The following is a 20,317-nucleotide window of genomic DNA, read 5'->3' on the forward strand; positions in this document are numbered from 1 at the left end:
GGCCACTGTGGGGCTCTTTGCAGACAGAAGATATGAAAAGAACAGCACAAAGGTGATTTTATGCTGATGAGGGAGGAGGCAGCCACTAGCCTGGCTTGAGTACATTTCCCCCATGTAACACTCTCCTCCTCCCACTCTCTAACTCCACAGTAGAGGTAATGAAGATGTCTTTCACAGAAAAAGGGGGTTTTCTCCTCCACTGTTCTTGCTACTGGTGCCTGATGGAGAATGGTGGAATCAGGTCTGGCATCTGCTCCTTGTGTGGAAACTGGATGGGTCATGGGATGCCAGGCTCAAATCCACTATCAATAGAAATCAATGCCACCTATCAATAGAAATCCACTATCAATAGAAATCAATGCCACCTATCAATAGAAATCTATACAAGAATAGCTTAAAGGCATTCCTAACAGGGTACAAAAACCTCCAATAACCAACTCCTCTATTACATTGCAGAGTATGTATGTCCATGTGCCTCTTTTCTCAAGATAGAGCTTGAAATAGTTGCAGAAAACTCGTTATAAATTGCAGTGATTTACAGGGAGCGAGAAAGAGCATAGCTGCTCTCCTACTGCAGCTTATTCACCTTACACTTAAAAAAGTCACTTACTTCCAAGAAAGCTCTGAGTAGATGACAAACTGAGGCACAGAGTTCCCAGTGCTGGGAACTGGTTATTTGGGATGGCAGCATCCCTTGCTGCACTATGTTTGGGTGCTCTGACATCTTGACTACATTCACATGTCTTGCCTTGAGGCCATTGCACTTTGCCAGGTTTCTCCTCTTGTCTGATAAAGCAGTTAGGGCTCTGTGTGACAGAAACTTGCACTTTTCAAATATAAATCTCAGGTAGAGCTCTACATGCACAGGCTGTTTTCCTCATTAAGGCCTTCAGTTACTGCTCTTTACCTAAATCCAAGCTGGGCTGTAAAAGGCTTAATCGATGCAACACATTCACTCCTGGTGATGTCAGGGAGCCACTATACCCATCTAACAGATGAGCTGATCTGCTAGCCAGTAAATTTGGGATGACAAGAAAAGTTTATCATGTTAAACCAGATGCCATCAGCACCCTTCAGTTCTGAAAAAGTGCTCTAGTTCTTCAAAAAGCTATTACTGAGATGTGTAAGGAAAACATGAGATCTGAGCCACTTCCTGCTCCAGCCTTCTGCAGTTGGCACCTCTTCCCACAATCAGAAGAAGAGCCCAATGTGGAAGCATGTTTCTGAAAAGATTTCAAGGACAAGATTTGGAATTTGGTGTCTTCTCTGCCTACATGTGTCCTCAGCAGGAAAACTGCTGAGCAGCAGAAGAGGGAAGATGAGAGCTACTGAGGGACAGAAAATGAATCTCCTGTAGATCTGTCCATCCATGTGTGTCTGTCTGGGCCCCATCCTCTGGCCCTGCTGTGATCCATATTTCAAAGGGGCCATGATTCCTTCTCAAGTTACTGCTGCTGGCAGGACAGCAGAGCTGGCAAGCGAGCTTTCAGGAATGTCTTTATCCTTCACAATCCATATGAAATAGGTCCAAGCAGTAATATTCTTGGAGAGCCAGATACACAGATTTTGCAAAGGTTGGGAGCAGCAAAGCACACTATTAATAAAACAGTCACACTGCTCTTGGTTTTGGACTTATTGTGATAATTATAAGCAGAAGTTTTCTTTTGTCTGGTCAAAGATTCTGCTGCTTCAAATTTAGAGCTGTCAGAGACAGCTGAGCAAGAGGTCTTCGTTCAATGGATGGCATTATCTGCTTCAGCAAGTGCCATCATTCTGCTTTGGTGATCAGCGAAAGAATAAAAAGGAGCTTGTCTGAGGACCCACTCTCCCATCCACTATTAACACTACTGTAGCTCAGAGTAGCCTACCAGTGGTGTCTTGGCTTAGAGAAATTTTTTTTTTCTAAATATATATAAGCATATCTATCACTGTATACAATGATGAAAGCTAGAACTACTTTAATTGTCATTTTTTTAAAATTAATGCTGACTTATTTTAACGTGGTACCTTCAACAGGGAGAAAAAAGGACATACTCTCAAAATACTGGGAATTAGATACAAAGAAGAAACTGCTCATAATTGTCTTTTTTTATGCTCAGTCAAACAGGAAAAAAGTGCCTTCTGGCAGCATGAACCTGCCTAGGAGTGGAGATTCTGTTCTCATGGTCAATAATTTTCTCTTCACATTTTCAACTGGTAAGTCTCAACAGTTACCATTAAGAATCAAAGTCTTGATGCTCCAGAGGCCAAAGCACCCACCATTTCACCTCATTTGTAATTTAACAGGTTTATCATTTACACTATGATGTCGCTTTTAAAGGAGATCCCAGTGGAATTAACCAGTACTCAATTTCAGGTGCAGGAGGAAAATGTGCAGTGGAGCATATTCATGCTAGAGACAGACTTTTGTGCCTGGGTACGCTGCAGTGGATATTGCTGAAAAGGGCAGCTTTTCTGCAAAGTTCTGTTATATCCCTTCAGCAGGAAACAATTATCTGTAATACCAATTTCCCGCAGAATTTTGCAAATCCATCCCTACAGGGATTTCACCTTTCTTTGTTTCCCCTGCACAGCACAGAAAGTCTGACTGCAGTGATACAAAATCAGATCTGACTCATTTTTATTTTCAGCCTCTGGCAGCTGAAGGGAATAATCTCATTTTTGACTAGAAGGAGATGAGCAAACAGGGTAAGGGCTGGTGATCTGAATCCCCAGAGGACCTCCAGCAGTGCCTTCCCACTGTGTCCATTTTGTGATGAGAGGCCCAAAAGGAGGGGTGGAGGATGCAGTGGGGTGGTCTCTGCTCTAGGGGCACCCATGCATTGGAAGGAGAAGGGATTCAAATCCAGGCATGCCAGGGCCCCAAAACATCTGTGGGAAGGGGCACTGTCATAACCAGTGTATGCCTGGAGATGCCCCTTGCAACACCAAATTTTGTCTGAAGACCATGAAACCCCCATGGCAGAGCCTGTGGCTGCCTTGAACCACTTTTCTTTCAGCTGCAGCATAGAGGTGTTGTGAGGAGGATTACAGCCATGGTAACCAGGAGTCACATTTTCAGCAGTTTTCTGCATTTTTTATCTTGGTCCCCTCTTCCAAAGCAAGATATCTCCCTGCACAGCTTCCTGACAGTGTGGGCACAGCCCTGCCTGTGCCAGCAGGCCTAGAACCAACCCACGGCACAGGGGAGGATTCTGCCTGTTTCTTCCACCCTGGAAAGGAGCTCTGAGCTCAGTATGGGGGTGCTCAGGTTCCATACTGGGCAGGACATGCCCAGGGAAAGGGGATGTGTGGGGTTCACAGGGGAGGTGGGCACACAGAGCAGGAATGCTCTCCTCAAGCAGCTCAGCATGTTCAGAGCTCCTGTATAGAAATAATCCTCACATAATCCACTTTGTTCCATCTCTATGGACATTTTTAGAGGGCCTTGGCTATGTGGTTGGGGATGCAGGCATGGTGAGCCTGGGACAGTCCATTTTCCTGTCCCCAGAGTCTGGGATCCCAGCAGCAGTGGGGCCTGGCCTGCTGACTGACAGGGACAGGTAACAAGTTGGATTATTTAGCTGCATTTCCCACCAAGAGGAGGCTTGTGGCGTTGTGCTGTCAGTCTATCTGCACCAGGCAGTGTGTGGCTCTGCTGTAGCAGAGGTGTTCCAAGGCCATGAAGTCCCCATGGGTTTGGGACACGCGAGGAGCTGGCTCTGAGCAGCACCAGCTGCCCCTGGCCAGGCGAGTGCTGGGCAGGGGGGCTCAAGGCAGCAGCTGAGGCAGCCCCAAGGGCCAGACCCTGCAGGAGACCACTCTGACAGGCTCCCAGGAGCCTCTCCATCACTTTTGTCCTTCTTCATCCCCAGCTGTTTATTAACTCGGGCTCAGCTGACCTGACATTCAGGTAAGCCAAATCTGATTTTCCGGCTGAGGAAGCCCTCAGATCTTCACTGTTTCCAAACAGATTTCATCAAGGAAAGCAGCATGCCCAGCTGCCAGCTGGAGGAAACTCAGACCTTTGCAAAGCTCTGGCTGAGAGACAGGGAGGAGAAGGAGCACAGGAGCAGCCCTGGATAGAGCACATGGCTGAGGGTCTGACCTGGGATGTCCCATCTGGTCCCATGGGTGGCCCAGGGTGCAGCTCCTCCCTGCACGGGGGGCACAGGGGATGTTCATCCCTCTCCAAAATGCAGAGTGCACCACTGATGGTGGTGTTGAGGTCCTGGGGCCACTCTGGTGATCTGGTTCAGTAAGGAAGGAAAGGCAGGAGGGGCCCAGCCTTTGGGGCTACAAGAGAGATGGACAAACAAGGTAAAAAGACCCCTAAAATATAAAGAATACCCTTTGATATTTTTTTGAATTGTTATGCACCTGGTACTAAAGATGGACAAATGACATTCAAATTTCTTAAGGTATTTTGTTTTTCAAAAACTGTAGACCTAAATCACAGCTGTCTTTTTAAAATATACTGCAAAATACTTGTTCAAAAGCAAACTTTTTGTGCAACAAAGGACTTAAAGAAAAACAGTGACAAAATTCTAGTTCTGAGAAGAAAATTTTTCAGTCCCAAAAGTCTGAGTAACTCTGCTCTCCAACTGCAGATGCTTTCAGACCTGCTCAAAGAATGTGCATGTGCATATGGAGCTGTGATTTGCCATTGTTTGGGATATCTTTGTTGTTGGCCTTGAAGCTGCAGGAGACCTGCCTTGTTTCCACAGTAGAAGTGAGTACAGAGTAGGCTGCATTGTCCAAGAAGTGTGTGTATTTCTGTGGAGACACACAAATCCACAGCACAGAAATTTAAAGCTATGGAGCAATTCTGCAGGGCTGTTAATATAATCTGATATTCAGCCCTCATCATCCATTTTTAGTCATGGTCTTTTGACTTGTTAGAACTCGCTAGCAATCTTTAATTTAAAAAATTCCTTTCTCTCCTGAGATCTCAGATGAATGGGGTAAAAATGTCATTTGCATGATAATCAAGGTCTCCTTCAAGGAAAGGGTAGGATCTGGATAAATTAGCTACAACTTGTCAAGAGTGGGAATATCCATCAGAAGTTTGTCTTCTTAATTCCAGAGTCCAGGTGATCACAGCTTTTTGTAGAAGCCGGGAGAGCAACAGCCAAGTGAAAATGCCCCAGCTTGCTCTTCATGGCCTCACTCTGCAAAAGGGGTTGGTGGCACCAGATCTTGGCATCTTTGTAAAGGATTTCTATTTTTCAGTCTCAGGGTTGAGCTGTTATTTGAATTGGAACATTTTTCATTCAGTTGTAGCACAGTTGCGATGTCCCGTGATGTGCCATGACGTTTACAAACATCAACAACAGTCCAAGTCCTTTGTTGGCTTGGAACACTACTGGCTATTTCCAAGTGCCATGGGAGAAGCAGAGATCACAGCCTCCCTCCACAGCACATCCTTGAGGAGGATGTCATTTCTGAATTGGGTTTTCTGCTGGGTGTGCTCTGACTGACAGCCAGAGCCCACCCAGCCTATGACAGCTCCGTAATAGGGGAAGCTTATCTGCCAGCAGTGCCAATAAAAATAAATCACCTACTTGCCTTATGCTCTGAGGAGATGAAAACAGAGTCATCAATGGTCTTGTGTACTTCTACACTAACTCAACACCCACAGCATTCCTTTTTTAAAATCAAATTGCAGGATTTGAGAAGGCTACTATGTATTGAAGTACAGAGCTGAGGTTCAGTGGGTATGAATTATGAGGTTACAATACATTCATTGTTTGTTTAAATACCGTTTTTTCAAATTAGGTTTGCATGTATGAGTGCAATGTTCCCATTGACTAGAGCAATGTACAATAGACCACACACAGTTTGGGAGGGTGCCACAAGTTTGTCCCTCTGTGGGCAGACATCACTTAGTTTCTCATCCCCATTCTGTCTATATATCTTCAGCCTGGCCTTACTAGTTCCTTCTAGATGAGCTGGAAGCATATGTGGATCATGTAATTTTCTGTGGTGACCTCATATAGAGCAAAAAGATGTTTTTAAATTGAAAGCCCTCAAAGCCTGTAGAGTTGAGACCTGTACCACTGATCCAAAATTCAGCTTTAGCATTTCCCACTCATTCAGTGTGGGAGTAAACCAAAATTTATTCCTCTGAAGTCAGAGATTTACATAACTTTAAGGCAGGGATGAGTGAGCATACCTCATCTGTCAAGGAGGAGCCACATAGCAGGTTAATTTTTATTATATACTGGGGTCTCAGCTGCTTTGCTGTAGTTTTGTCATCATCCCTACAACCAGTCCTCCTATATTCATAAAAAGTAAGTGAGCAGGCAGCCAAATACGATGCACTGTGTGGAGGAATTGCTTCCTCTCATGTTGCATTGAGATAAAGTTACATAACTCAAAGCCACCAAGGGCACAACCCCTGGCTGTATTTCCATCTGGAACACATGTCCTTGCCCCTTCCCCCAGCACTTGCAGGGGAGATGCTTGGACAGGTTGTTATTTATGTCAGCACAAACTGGTGGTACCAGGCACGTCTCTGTGGCAGTGCAGGAGAGCATTAGCTCCAGCACCATTGTGGAGCATATGTATGTGATGAGATAACAGATATCTGGCAGTGAGCAGCTACTGGAGCTCTGTAAATCCCTTGGCTTGTAGTTTTGTGCAGAAAAACAACCTCCAGCACAGTATATGACTGTATAGGCTTGAGTACCAAATTAAAGATTGTGTTGATCCTCACAAAGCACAGAGCTGTGTGGTGCTGCTTTTGGATCTCCAGCTTGGTTGGCACTTGTGCCCAATTCCCCTGAGAGACACGGAACCCTCAGGTGTCTCAGGACCTGCTTGTAAATCTCTAGGGTTTGCTTTGCTGCTTCACATGCCAGGATTTTAGCTGGGCCAAGCAGCTCAGCATCTGCCCTTGGGCTGTGTGTCCCAGCTGAGACCCTGCACATGGCGTGTGCTGCCTGCACGAGCCTTGCCCAGGAGAGCCCACAAACACAGCCCAGCACCCCACACCACAGCCCCATCACACATCACTGTCCTGGATGTGCCCACCATATTTTGGGAATGTGGTAAACAGATAGGAATGCCACATTTCCCACTTCTGGGACATGTGAAATGAGTGTTCAGGTCCCTGCTCCAGGTCCAGGCTGAGCATTGCATCCAACTGCTGTGTAGGACATGCTGCCTAAACCCCTGTTTTATTAACTCAAGGTTAACATATAGTTATTTTTGTTCCAAATCATGAGATTACGAACACCATTAATATTCACCACGAGTTAGAAGCCTGGGAGAGGCAAACCTGCTGTGGAACATACAGCACATTCAATTCTGTGATGGGTCACTGCCAGCACAAGATCCCTTGGGATGGGTGCCGGACGAAATTCAACTCTCTCTTGCACTGCCTACAGCTAAACTGACTTCAGTTTGCATCCCCATGGCTTTATGTGGTAAATTGGTGGGGTATTTGATCTCCAGTACCAAGAATAGGAATGAAGTGTGTGATTCCAGTGCATGATACTCTGCAAATATCTATTTGAGTAGCCAGGTCTGAGTAAAAGAAAAGAAATCAAACAGAAGGATATGGAAAAATCTTTTTATGCCTATAAAAGGATCACTTCAAAACCACAGGATTTTGTATAGGAACCTTTTTCCTTAAATAGTAGAAACAGTCCCTGGGTGCATTCCATCAGTGTAAAAAATGGGGGTTAGAAAAGAGCTGCTGTGTACAATAGCAGTTTCCTCTCATTCCATCTCTTCCTTTCCTCCCCTCACCACACATGTACCTTGTCTCATGCCCTGAAATCATGCTTGTAAAAACCATGAAAACAGTACAATTACTATATATATGTATTTATACACATAGATATAATCAAACCCATGTCCATATACATATATGTATATGCTGTGTAGTTAAAGAGGAACTGCAGCTTAGGATTTTTTTTGCATTCTTCATGAAACACCTTTCCCACAAAGAGGAACACAACTTGGCATAAATCTTGCTGGGTATCTAAAACACCAGCTCAGGCTCCTCCTGCAGGCTCACACCTACAGCCTCCTCCTGCCACCAGGAGATAGATAACCTGCCAGAGCCAGGCCTATGAAACTCAGAGGTCTTTGGCCATGGGCCAAATCCTGCCAGGCAGAACCCCGCTGACATCACAGGATTAGAGGGGTGGCTAATCAGCACTGTGGGATTTGTGTCAATCTTTCACTCAGGATGCAATGCAGGGTCCCCCTGTGGTCAGTGGGGGTGGTTGGGGGCTGGGAAGGCCCTTGGCATCCTCGGGGGTGAGCAGCTGTGGGGTGGCACTGGGATTTGGGGTATCCTGTGTGTGCCGCCGTGGGAAGGAGCAGCAATGTGGGAATGGCTCTCCCAGGGCACAAAACTCCAGCATCTCTTGGAACAAGGGTCCTTCCCCTGCCCTTTCCATCTCAGGGGTCCCAGGCTGGCAGAGGACAGGAGGGGAGAGAAGGTTTCTGTGACTCTGGGGTTCATTGGCCCCTTTGTGTCAGAGTGGGTTGGGGAAAGGAGTCAAAACATTTCCATCTCCAAACTGGAGACAGGCTCAGTAGAGACTGAAACCTTTTTGGAGGGATTTGTGAAAAAACAGGATGGTGTCTTTGGTACTCTATAAGAAGGGTCTTGTGTTCACATTAATGTGAACAAAATTTCATGCAAGGGATCCCCAGGGACTCAGGCTGGCTCCAGTCCATCATTCCATCCCATGCCTAGGTGAATCCTTACAGATGTCTGTATAACAACCTGTTCTGAAAAACCTTTAATAACAGAACCTCCACAGTCTCCTGAGACAAAGTATTTAAGTGTTTTACTACACTTGCTATTAAAAACATTCCTTAAATCTGTATTAAGTCTTTCTTAACTCCCTCCCAGCCAGACCCAGTACACACCCTGACTGAAATTTTAGCATGTGGCTGGTATCTGCAGCAGGGACAGAGACCAGGTTATTAATTTTCTTGTTGATCCGCCCTTTATGTGATTGAAAACATTTTTTTTTTCTCTCTTTAGATTTCTGTTCTTCAATCAAGCCCAGTTTCTTTTGCCTACCTTCCTGCACATCCCCATATACACCCTTTTTGGGGAATACCATCTCCTTCCATAAGAAAAATCTTTGGGTGAAGTCTCACACTAGCAAGGGGAGCTGAACTGAGGGAAGAGAGATTTCTTACAGGCTGTGTTTCTATCTGTGTAGTTTACAGTGGTGTTTGGGGTTTTGTTTGCAGCAATATGACATTATGGGTACATATTAGGGGCAGCCCATGACCCATCACAACCCATGGGCTCACACAGTCAGTGCCAGCCTGTCTCAGGGACGCTGGGGAAAGCTGTGCACTCATCCCCCCAAACTGCATCTCTGGGGTTTTCAATCCCTATCTCCAATTGTCATTCCACAGCCTACAATCAGCACAGCTCCTGCCATAGCTGCAACAAGCACGGCACTGATTTTCACATTGCCTAAGCTGTCACTGAAATGTTGGTTAGTTCTGTTGTTAGTTCTGGGATGAAGGGAGACCCCACAGTCCCCTTCTACGCACTCTCTTAGTCAGCAGGGAAGTCTTGACACCTTTCACATACAACCTTTTAGTGGCTTCACCCTTCCCACAACAGTTTCACTAGGAATTCTCATTTCTGCTCATTTCTGCTGCTTGCTTGTGAAAGGGCTGACACTGCCATGGTTTCGAGAAACCAGGAGGGAAGCATGCTGTGGTGAGAGTGCACACCCTTACTCCCACTCCGTGTACTGATCTAGAAAACACCTCCTGAACATTTTTTAATGTGACCTGGCAGCAGACCAGGGTAAATGGCATGTTCTTTTCCCAGTGCTTTGGCCCAAAGTGTGTTTCAGAGGCTTAAAAGAATAGTCAGGCAATTAAATGTGATAAACGAGGCCATTTGTCACCAGCATTTTCGCTTTTCTTTAAAGTATAAAACGAGATAATGAGCAGGGCTCGAAGAAATCCTTTGTGGAGTTGCAAGCCAAGGTCACATGATATACAGAACGGATTTTCTGCCTCTCCCATCATGAGAATGTGATCTGACAATACTCCCCCTCCTGACACAGAAATCACAGACAATGTTAAGAGAGAGGGGGAAAAATCACTAATGGTTGAAAAAACAGTGGCATGTTGCAATGAAGATAGGAAAAGAAATGCACTTAAGGGCAAATTTACCCATTGCAAGCTTCCTGTAGGTGCTGGTCAACAGGAACATCACCACAGAGCCAGCTGCACAGTACCTTATCTCACAGCAAAGCTTTGAGCAGAGATGGCCAACACATCCCCTCCTCAGCAGAGAGCAGGGCACGTACCCAGGGCTGGCAGAGTTTGGTGGAACAGATGGGTCACCCATAGCCCCAGCAGAGGGAAAGGGACAGAGCTGAGATGGGCTCTGGGAACTGTGGGGTCCTGCAGAGTGTGAGTGAGGCCCTCCCTGGGGCTCCAGGTGTGGGAGGGTATTCCTCCTGTAGTGCCCACAGGTTCATCCAGCACACTGGGACACCCCACTGAGTGACAGCCATGTCACAATGCCACACAGCTGTGTGTGACACACAGCCCACAAGAGTGGTGGCTCTTTGGCAGTGTCTGCATTAGTGCAGGTTCGTATTTGTGGCTGGAGACTAGAGCTGGATATGAATCCAGAGCTGGAGTGTCTCCAGCTCTCTTTTGAAAAATAACACCTTTCCTTCTGGCAAGTTACCAGAATGTGTTTCCTTCTGCATGCTGGTTTTTCCTATCATGTGTGTTTAGGAATTGGGAAACATTTACTCCAAGGTGTGAAACCTCTCTGCACCTGTGGGACATGAACATATTGACTGCATGGACACCTTTTCACACTGTCCCTGTATCCCACCATGTTGGTGTTACCTCTGCACCCTTTTCCATCTCCCCTCCACATGCACCCACTTGTGTAAGAAATTACTCTTTTGGGTTTTTTCTTTTTCTTAACCTGTTTTCTTAATCAATCATCAGTTTATACTGAATATATTGAGGCAGGCACAAACAGAAATGGATATTTGAGGAGTTGAGAACCACTGACAGTTGGTCTCTACAAGCTATGTTTTATTTATGTCTGTATTGTGCTGTGTTGGCAGCATTTGATTCAGCCCTGGGATGAAACCCCTGAGTTTTTGCAAACATGGACAGCCTCACACATGCCTCTGACATTAAATAAGTGATACACACAGTGCGAGGAAACATATATTTTAAGAAAACTACCCAGATGCACCAGCAACGGGAGGTGTTGAAGTATCTCAAAAGACTCAGAATTAAAATCTTGCTAGAGAAAAAGCAGGCCAGGAGGTGCCAGTCAGGCACCAAACAAGTAAATGCCAAACTCACAGCTGAGTCACTGAGTCAGCACCAGGTTAGACTCAAGTCCATGGGTTTTCATCTGACAATGGACTGTGTGCCTGGCCTTTGGCAGGGGCTGTGCAGACCAGTGCCCTCCTCAGCACCAGTGACCCACCAGCAGCAGCCCAGGGCCAGCTTCACCCAGCTTTCCTACCTCTTGGTGGCTGCCACAGTTGGGCTCAGTGATCTTTGGGGTCCCTTCCAACTCGGGATATTCTATGATTCCCTGATTCACATCACTGAGGTCTGTGCCTGAGGGGAATTTTCAGATGAGCTTTCAAGAGACATGACTGGATCCTGTGCTGTATTAAACTGCTGGTGAGAGCAGTTTGTCTGTCCCTACCCCCACCAGAAGCAGGCTCAGCCCCAGCTCATGAGTTGCCCTGGCTGTAGCTTGCTGAAAGGGTGGGATAATCCTGCCGAAGCCCTTGGTGGGCTGCCCGTTTCCTCTCCTTCCAACTCGATTGCTTCCAAAACAAATTCCTGTTGCAAAAATTCTGGTCCTTTCAACTCCACATTCCTGCATATAACACAATCCCTTTGAAAAGGAGGTGAACTGGTACAACTCAGTGAACTTGAAAGGAAAAATATCCCAAATAATTGTTGGAAATGATTGGAAACAAGTATCTCACAGAACAACATGTTTCCGAGTGTTTCCGATAGCAGCAGACAGCCACGGTCTGTTTGCAAAAGCACGGAGACTTACCATGGGCAGGCAGTGGAACTGTGGGAGTCAGAGCCAGCACCATTCCCCTTCTGGCAGCCAGAGCTCCTGGGAGGGCTGCCTGCAAGGAGAGGTGCTTGTGTGAAGGTGCTGCCACCATCCATTCCACCAACAGCGAGAGAAATCCCCCAGCAATCTCCAGCTATGGCCCAAGGAATGAGCCCTCAACCCCTTCTGCAGCAGAGACTTTTTGGCATACATTCGATTTGTTTGTGTTTAAAGAGGAGGACATGGAGAAGGAGGGGAGGGTCTGACTCCCACAAGTTCAAATTTACTGCTTCAGGAAGACAGTTTCTTTGCAAACTCATTCCACATTCTTCTTCTTTTTATCTCTACAGAAGGTTGAACATCTTTAAAACTGCATAAGCTTCCCTTAGGGAGGCTTGTTTTCACATCCCTTCTCAGCCCAGTTTGGAGCAGGGACATCAAAGGCAAGGCAAATATGGTCCCCTGTTAGCTTGGATCCATTTGGAGCTGGTCTGGGCAGTTCCAGCCTGCCACGATGTTCACAGTCTTTCGAAATATTTACTTATCTGACCGACAAGAGAGTTATTTAATAAGTTATGATGTCTGCAGTTTTGTGTAAACAATTTACAGTGCTGTGATTGATGCTGGATGATGTTTGGAGAGAGGCAAGATGGACTGTATATATTGGGCTTCGGTTTGGAGAGTTCAGGCTCAGGACTGGGCAGTATTCTACCTAATAAATAACAGTAGTCAAACATTGGGACTTTTGCTGCTTCATTGCTCACAAAGCCATACAAACAGGGCTGAATTAAACCAGGGCACACGTTGGCCATGCAAACATCTGAGACCTTTGTAGAGGTGCCTGGTACAGTGGTCACAGTTCCTGGTTCTGCTTTTGCCCCTTGCCCAGGTTGTCCCCAACCCTGCAGGAAACAGCTGGTTTTGTGGGTAGGACAGCCAGAACAGATGTGGAGCATCACACTGCAAACTGCTTCTCCACATCTAGTAGAGTGAAAGCTGGAAAGTGAGGCATGTCCAGGAGGCAGCTCCAGGAGGCATGTCCAGGAGGCAGCTCCAGTCCTTGCAAGAGCACAGTGAAATAAGTGGGCTTGCTTCTTTTGGCACAGCTTCAGGTCATGCTACATGGTTGGTTTCCTCAGTCTTGCATTTTACAGGGTCTTACATCGGTTTCCCAGGAGCAAGATGAGATTCCTGCTGCAGTCCTTGTTTCCAAAGTCCCTTGTCTGGGTGAACACCTTCCATTACAGGTGTGTGTGATCTTGAGAAAATTGGTGGAAGGGGTATTCCTATCTCCAGTGGAGAGACACAGGAGTGTAATTGCTGTGAGTTAGGTGTGTGCAGCTCAGCTGGTCAGACACAGCTATGGGCAAACAACAGCCCTCATGAGACACCACAGAACAAGAGAGAGGGCATGGACCAACATCAAACTGAGAGGAGCTCAGAGGCTTTCATTCAGTTCAAACTAGAAACAAGTTGTTTCCTTTCTGAACCATCAAAATGTTTCATTTCTCTGGAGTTAAGCAACATGGACATGTCTGAAACAACAGTTTCAGCACCAGGCAGTTCCCTAAAATTTTCTGTAATTTCACTTTCTGATCTGATTGTGGACAAAGACATGATTCTCAGATCCCCTGAAGTGGAACTGCCAGGCCCAGTGGCTATGCAAGAGCTGAAGGGCAAAAGTTTGGAAGGAGAGGAAAAAACCCCTTCTCTAGCTACCAAGTAGCTGTTCATATTGACTGGTCCAGGCAAAAAACCTTAAAAACCCCTTTATTCTGGAAATCCTATTTCAGACACATTTACTGTCAAAGGTTGACTCCAGGTGCTGTGAGGAAATAATGGCAGGAAACTAAAAGGAGGAAATTAACCCTAAAACTGACACAAGATGTCTGGGTGGTTGAGAGCTGGAAAAAGGCTCTATGGAGAGAAAAATGTGCTTCCTCTGAACAGAGAGAAGTAAGGAAGTATTGATCTGAAATTATTGAACTCTGGTACTTCATCCATGCTGCTGACCATGGCCTTGCCTAATGGAGAGAAAAGTACAAGGAGGTCTTTTCCATTCAGATGGAAAAAGGAAAGGATGTCTGAGGCACACGTTCCACGTATTGCATTCACCATGGGAGGAAAGTAATGCTCAATACCCTCCTGATGTTCAAAACTGTTTCTGCAATCCTCTTCAGCTGAGAAAAGGCTGATTGATCTCCCAGCTTCACCTCTAGTGTTAGCACTAAAAAGGCTGTACCTTTTTATTTGGTCTGTGGAAATCTGCACTCAGAACAAGAAGGATCTCAAGCAAAATGCTGCCTGCCTCTTCCTCCCCCGAGGGACCATGCAAAGACACATTGCACTTAGCAAAAGAAGTGAAGGTTTTGGGGGACCTAAGTGCCAGCAGGCTGATGGCACCACTCTTTGTCTCCTTGGAGATCTGTCTTGATGTAATTAATGATAAAGAACTGGAGCAAGAATAAAAATGATTCCGAGAAGCTTTGGTATTTTTCCCCCAGTTCAGCTCTATGATTAAACCCACACAGAGCCTCAAATGAGGAGATGAGCTTCAATTATAGCTAAGGAGCAGCATAATGAATTATCTTCTTTGCACTTACTTTAGCTGGTGAGTAACTCAATTTCCATCCAAATCCATGTTGACTATAACTGATTTAGCCAATAACTGATTCATCAAGATGCTGGAAAAATGTGGAATTAGAAATGCAGAAGAAGGGCTGTAGCTCTTCTCTACTTCATCATTGCTAATCTGGTGCAAAATTTTTAACAGATAACCTTAATGCTACCTACCTGTGTAAGTCCACCTTTAACAAAAGTTAAGTACAAGAAAATGGCCTGCTAATGAAGAGTTTGAATCCTCTCTTTTATACATAATAAAAATATTTTTATTTGGGATAGTGAGTCCCTAGATTTGCAGACTCCAGCCAAACAACAGAGAGTATGTTGTGTGGCTTATGTAATTTTAGAGTCTTTTGCTCAGAAATTCCCAGACCTGCAGGTTATGAAGTTATAATTTAAATACTATTGAAAAATATCAGTGGCCTCAGCCTCCACACTGCTGCCCAGCAGTTGTGAGCTGCATAGGGTTGGCATTGCTGTGTTTCCATCCTCAGCCATGGTCTGTAGGTACCAGTAGGAAGAGACACTCTCAGAGCAGTTTTCCTGCATTCAGGAAAGGATCCTGTTCCTGGAAGTGACAGGATTTTCGGGTTCCTGGGGCAAAACCAATATGACTTCTGAAACTCTGCTCTGCAACTCTGAGAGCAGCTGGAAAAATTTGAGGGCTGGGTGCATGAGTCCTGTGGAGCAGGAGCTGGCTTTCAGAGCTGCAGGATCTTCAGCCCTGGTAGAAGGAGGCACTGGCCCACAGCACTGCTCAGGCAGAAAATCAGTTTAATTAAATTTTTAAAATAGTGTTTGGGGTTAATTTTGTACAGCAATTTACAAAGAACTCAAGAGATGTTATTGTTTAAATAAATATTTAAGCAAGATCCCTCTCAGTTTAAACACAGTGAACTGTGTGTGAAAAGCAGCAACATTTGATTACAAATATACAAGAGGCCAAAACAATCCATTATGAGCAAAGGTGTTGGAGGTGGATCAAACATCATTTTGTTTGATTCTGTTTCTCTGAGGGAAGTTATTGATAAGGGGATTTCTGCCTTGTGCCAATGTGTAGCAGGGGTGCAAACCCTGGCAATGCTATCCAGTCAATGTGAATTTGTGTCTGAGTAGGGGTTTCCCAAATTCACCAGTGCAAAAGGATGAAATGCTCATTTTCCTCAACCTGTGCTTTTGAAAAAGGTAAGGCCTTTTTGCCTTACCAGAAATGAGAATTTCTTTCCTGATGACTGTGTATTCAATCCCCTTCTGTATCTGAGCTGCAAGGCACTAGAACACATAATTAGTCACTTTTCCAAAGTGCCCCTGAAACTGGAGGATTCTGTAAAGGTCACACAGCCCAAGTGACACATTTCATGGATACATTTGAAGACTTGGCAGATTTCCTGTATTGAGCAGGACTTGATTTACACAGGAGAACACTGTTTGGATTACCAAGATGGTCACTACAAGATACTCAGAAAGGGCTGTGCCTTGATAGGAGACAAAATCTGTACATCCATTTGTAAGCAGATTTTTGGATGTTTCACCCTAACACACATCACTGCACAGCAGAATAAAATGAAGATATATTTATATTTATATTTGAAATGCAAAGTAGCAACCCAGGTCTTGGGTCATTTTAATTCTCTCAAGCCACAGGATCTGAAGACCTCAATCTTACTCTACAATTACATTCAGAAACCCAAGATTCTGGCATGGATCAGGACAGTGGGCTTGGCTCACAGAATCTGTGGAAACATCAGGGTATGTAAGGTAGGTAAAAACCTGATAATTTGGGAAAAAAAATAGCATTTATTTCTGAGACAAAACAATTCATGATTCATAACTAATTGGAAACAAATGAGTAATAATATTACACAAAAGACCCATTTTGTTCATTGAGGAACCACAGAATTAATTGCATGTACTTTAGTTTCCAGCAGAGGCAAAGTCCCAAGGCACAGTGTTGTGATTGTTGAACCAGTCATGTTACACATACTGGTTTAATTCAGGCCAAAACTGCAGGAAGAGCATGGGATTCTCTGAGTAGAGTCTGAGCCTCAAGTAGGTTAAACAATTCATCAAGCAGTGAAGGTTTTGGGTTAGCACTCACGAGGTGACCTGACTTGCTGTGGGCTGTGAGCAATGTGAGGAGCTGGCTGGACCAGCTGGGGTGCCAGATGAGGAGGCAGCAGCTCTTTTAGATCTGTGCAAGAAACCTTATGCACAGACTTGACTGCCTCATTCATGGCGCTGCTCCCTACTTGTAATCATCTCATCAAAGCTGTAAGAGCAACATCCTCCTGGATTTATTTACTTTGTGAGAGCTCCCACAAGGACATTCCCAATAAGTATCTCTGCTCCTTCAACTGTCAACTCCATACTTACTCAGCATCAAACTGTAGGAATGTCCATTTTTTACCTTGACCCTTGGAGCAGAATCCCATAAGTATCCACCTCTCCTTTTCCTTTTCTGTTTCAGCTCTCCTGCAAATCCCTGCTTACAACTCCTGGTTGTGACATCCTTGCCTGAAGCAAGGCTGTCAGTGCACAGCAAGCCCTGCCTGCAGCCCTGGCCAACAATGTCTCGCAGCTTCCTAGGGCTCCTTCCCCCCTCCATAGCTGGCTGTAGGCAGCTCTGATCTCCTCACACTGTTCTCACAGCTCCTGTCCTTCTGTTCTCTGTTTCTGCAGTCTCACAGAGCATGGGGCTCACCGGAGCTGATGAAGATGACAAAACTTCACAGCCTGTCTCTGTGGAAGGAGGGGCTGTCCAGGTTGCTCCACAGTCTATAGTCATAAAAGAAGTGAGGAAAACCACCTTTCCCTGCCACTGCAGCAGGAGTGGAAACAAGCAGGCTGCAGCTCCTACCTTTGGATGTGGAAATCACGTCACAATGAGCACTGAGATTTTGCCATCTGTCTCCAATGTTGCATATGCATTGCCTACAAAAATAGGCTGTAAGAATACTGCTATGACTGAAAAATCCATGAGGCAAGAGATGCCAGAATTAGGCCTCCTTTGTGCTATGTGTTATGGTACAATTGTTAATTAGATGAACACACAATATTTTTCCAGAGGTCTCAGCTTTATCCCATGGTACTGGATGAACTTTTTTCACTGGAGATATTCAATAGAATTTTGGCTTTTTCCCTTAGAGTTCAGTGCAGTCCTAGGCTTTATTTTCTTCCCAACTTCTCCTCAACAAAAATGACTGAATTTCCCAAAACTTGGAAGTACAATGACATATTTCCCTGTCATACCTGGGTTCTTCTAGTACTTCTGTCAAGGGTGGTGGTTCTTTAGCCATTTGAATAAAATAGAGACAGGCATGTCAGCAACAGCTTGACTGCACCAGGCACTATTTTGTCAGGATCTTGGTCACCCATCCCAGCTGTCCCCAGAGGGTGACCAACAGCCATGGGGCTGTGCAGGAGTGGTCATCACCAGGCACACGGGACATTCTGGAGGCAGAGCTCCCACCAGCTCCCATGGCAGCAGTGGACATCAGGAGCAGGGCCTTATGGCACATGCAGACACTGGGGCACCCACAGCCACTGGCTGCAGACTGGGGAGAGCCTCAGCAAGACCTGGCACAGAGACCCTGCAGGGAGAGTGGGACGGGAGCCAATGCTGAGGTACCACTCATATTCTCAAAAAGGGACCAAGGATGGGGTAGCTGAGGTTTCATATCAAGCTCTGCTGTGCCTGGGCTCTGCTTATGGCTCACATCTTGACCCACACCTTCCTGACCTGCTCCCAGGCCCCCTGACTCCTCATTTGTGCCATGTACTCCTCAAACCATTCCCATGCAACCCTCCAGCTTTAGCATCCAAGTACCAGGTCTTTGCTAGGCCCAGCATTGCCTGGGTCCCTGTCTGCCACCAGGCTGTGACAGGAAAGAATCAGTGTTGTTTCCTGCCTGCCTTTCCACTCACAATCAACTCTGCCCTGAGCAGCACTACACAAAGAGCCCATCTTCATTCTGCTCCTCGAGATGGGATGACTCTTGGATTGCAGAGAGAGGGCCTGGGTCCCTGTCATGCTGTGGGGAAGCACCAGGATCTGCAGGAGCTTGGTGGCACTGACTGTTTGCACAGGAGCATCGGGGTCAGCACTGGGAGCTGCTGGGATGCTGGGCTGAGCTCACTCATGTGGGAAGGAATCTCAGCAGATTTTGACTGCTCAGCCTTAGCACATCCCTAAGAAGTTGCTATTTTCTCCCTTCAAAGGCTATCACTAAGCCAAATTGGAGGAGATTTACAAAGTTTAAAAAAAAAAAAATCACATTCCTAACAGAAAGCTGCCAAATTTCAGATCTCAACTCCAGAGCACAGAGGGATAAGAACTATCCAAAAAAAGGATCACCAGATTCCCCCCTCCTGTTTCTTCCTTTCTTTTTTTTCCAGTTGGACAACAATTCCTTTTTCCCTATGCTCATTCTTGGAATGGACAAAGCTGGCTGGACAGTTTTGGCAGAAATTTTCCAGAAAAGAACTTATCCCAAGGCAGACAATCAAGTTGGAAGAGCTCAGTCTAAACTTTTCAAGTCTGACAAAGTTACAAGCAGCAGCGCAGGCGGTCCTGCAGCAGGACAGAGATGAGTGACCTTTATCACAGGAGCTGCAGCAATCCCACCTCTGACGCACTCAGCATTATAATAGCTGATGATGCTGCTCCATTCAGGTGCATCTGATCACGATTCAGATATGTCACCAGGAAAAAAGCTTTAAGTCAGTCATCCCACTGAGCCTTCCCACACCCTTCCTACTCGAGCAGCTCTTTCCATCTAACAACTGATCACAGAGGAAAACACAGCTCCCTCGCCTCCAATATTTGTGAGCTGTGTGTGTGAGCTTCTGCTTCTTGGATAGAGGCAACTGATGCTAAAATGGGATTGCTCTCTGAACTAATGTATTCAAAATTAATAAAAGAAATAAAACAACACACTCCTCTGGCATGTTCCCATGCATATTTTCCATGAAAGTTAATTTTTCCACAGAACAACTTGTGAGTTTGTGGGGGTTTTGCACTGAATCTTGATACAGAGCTTAGAATTCTTGGCACTGCTTAGGACGTTAAAATGACATCAGCTCCACTTTCTATATTGGAATTTTATAGTTCCTGCCTGACCGCATTTCTTTGTTTTGCACATGTTCTCTCTCTGAGCTGCCTCTCTGCCGCGGTGTGCTCAGTGAATCAGAAAAAGAGGTGTGTTTGTGTTCCTTGCAGCCCTGCTGCTGGGTACCCAAGTGATAACGCTGCATTTCTCCCCCAGGACAAAGCAGCACTGTTGGCTCAAGGGACCAGGGCACTTTTTCCAGTCAAGAAGCTTCCCCACAGCACGACAGGTCCGTGCTGAGAGGAGCTGGCGTGTCCCCCTCTTTCCTCTGGCTGAGCAGGAGTGGGGAGCACGCTGCCATGGGGAGTGACATGGGGTGGCCAGTGACTGCACACAGGACAATGGGAAATCAGCCAAGAAAAAAAGGAGTGGAAAGCAGAGGAAGGGGAAAGTGAGCATCTCTGTGTGCAAAACAGGGATTTCTCCAGTACTGGAAGATAGCACCTGGAGCAGTATTTTTTTGTGCTACCCCGATGGAAGGAGAGAGTGCCTGCCCCCACAACACAACCATACTGTCCCGTGCCTTGGGGCAGGGAGGAGAAGC

General features: G+C 45.9%; 1 protein-coding gene across 2 annotated transcripts in view; it reads right to left on the reverse strand.

Annotated features, from left to right (window-relative positions):
• The window catches only part of JCAD (junctional cadherin 5 associated), a 60,116-nt gene that overhangs the window by 38,828 nt on the left and 971 nt on the right, over window positions 1-20,317 (reverse strand). The window contains exon 2 of one of the 2 annotated variants that reach the window (XM_064704032.1): window positions 12,038-12,116. The exons of the other annotated variant lie outside the window; for it this stretch is intronic. The gene's annotated coding sequence lies outside the window, so the exon portion shown is untranslated. The remainder of the gene's footprint in view (window positions 1-12,037; window positions 12,117-20,317) is intronic. 2 annotated transcript variants of the gene reach the window in all.

The sequence above is a fragment of the Zonotrichia leucophrys genome, chromosome 2 (genome assembly GCF_028769735.1).
Source record: "Zonotrichia leucophrys gambelii isolate GWCS_2022_RI chromosome 2, RI_Zleu_2.0, whole genome shotgun sequence".
Lineage (NCBI taxonomy): Eukaryota > Metazoa > Chordata > Aves > Passeriformes > Passerellidae > Zonotrichia > Zonotrichia leucophrys.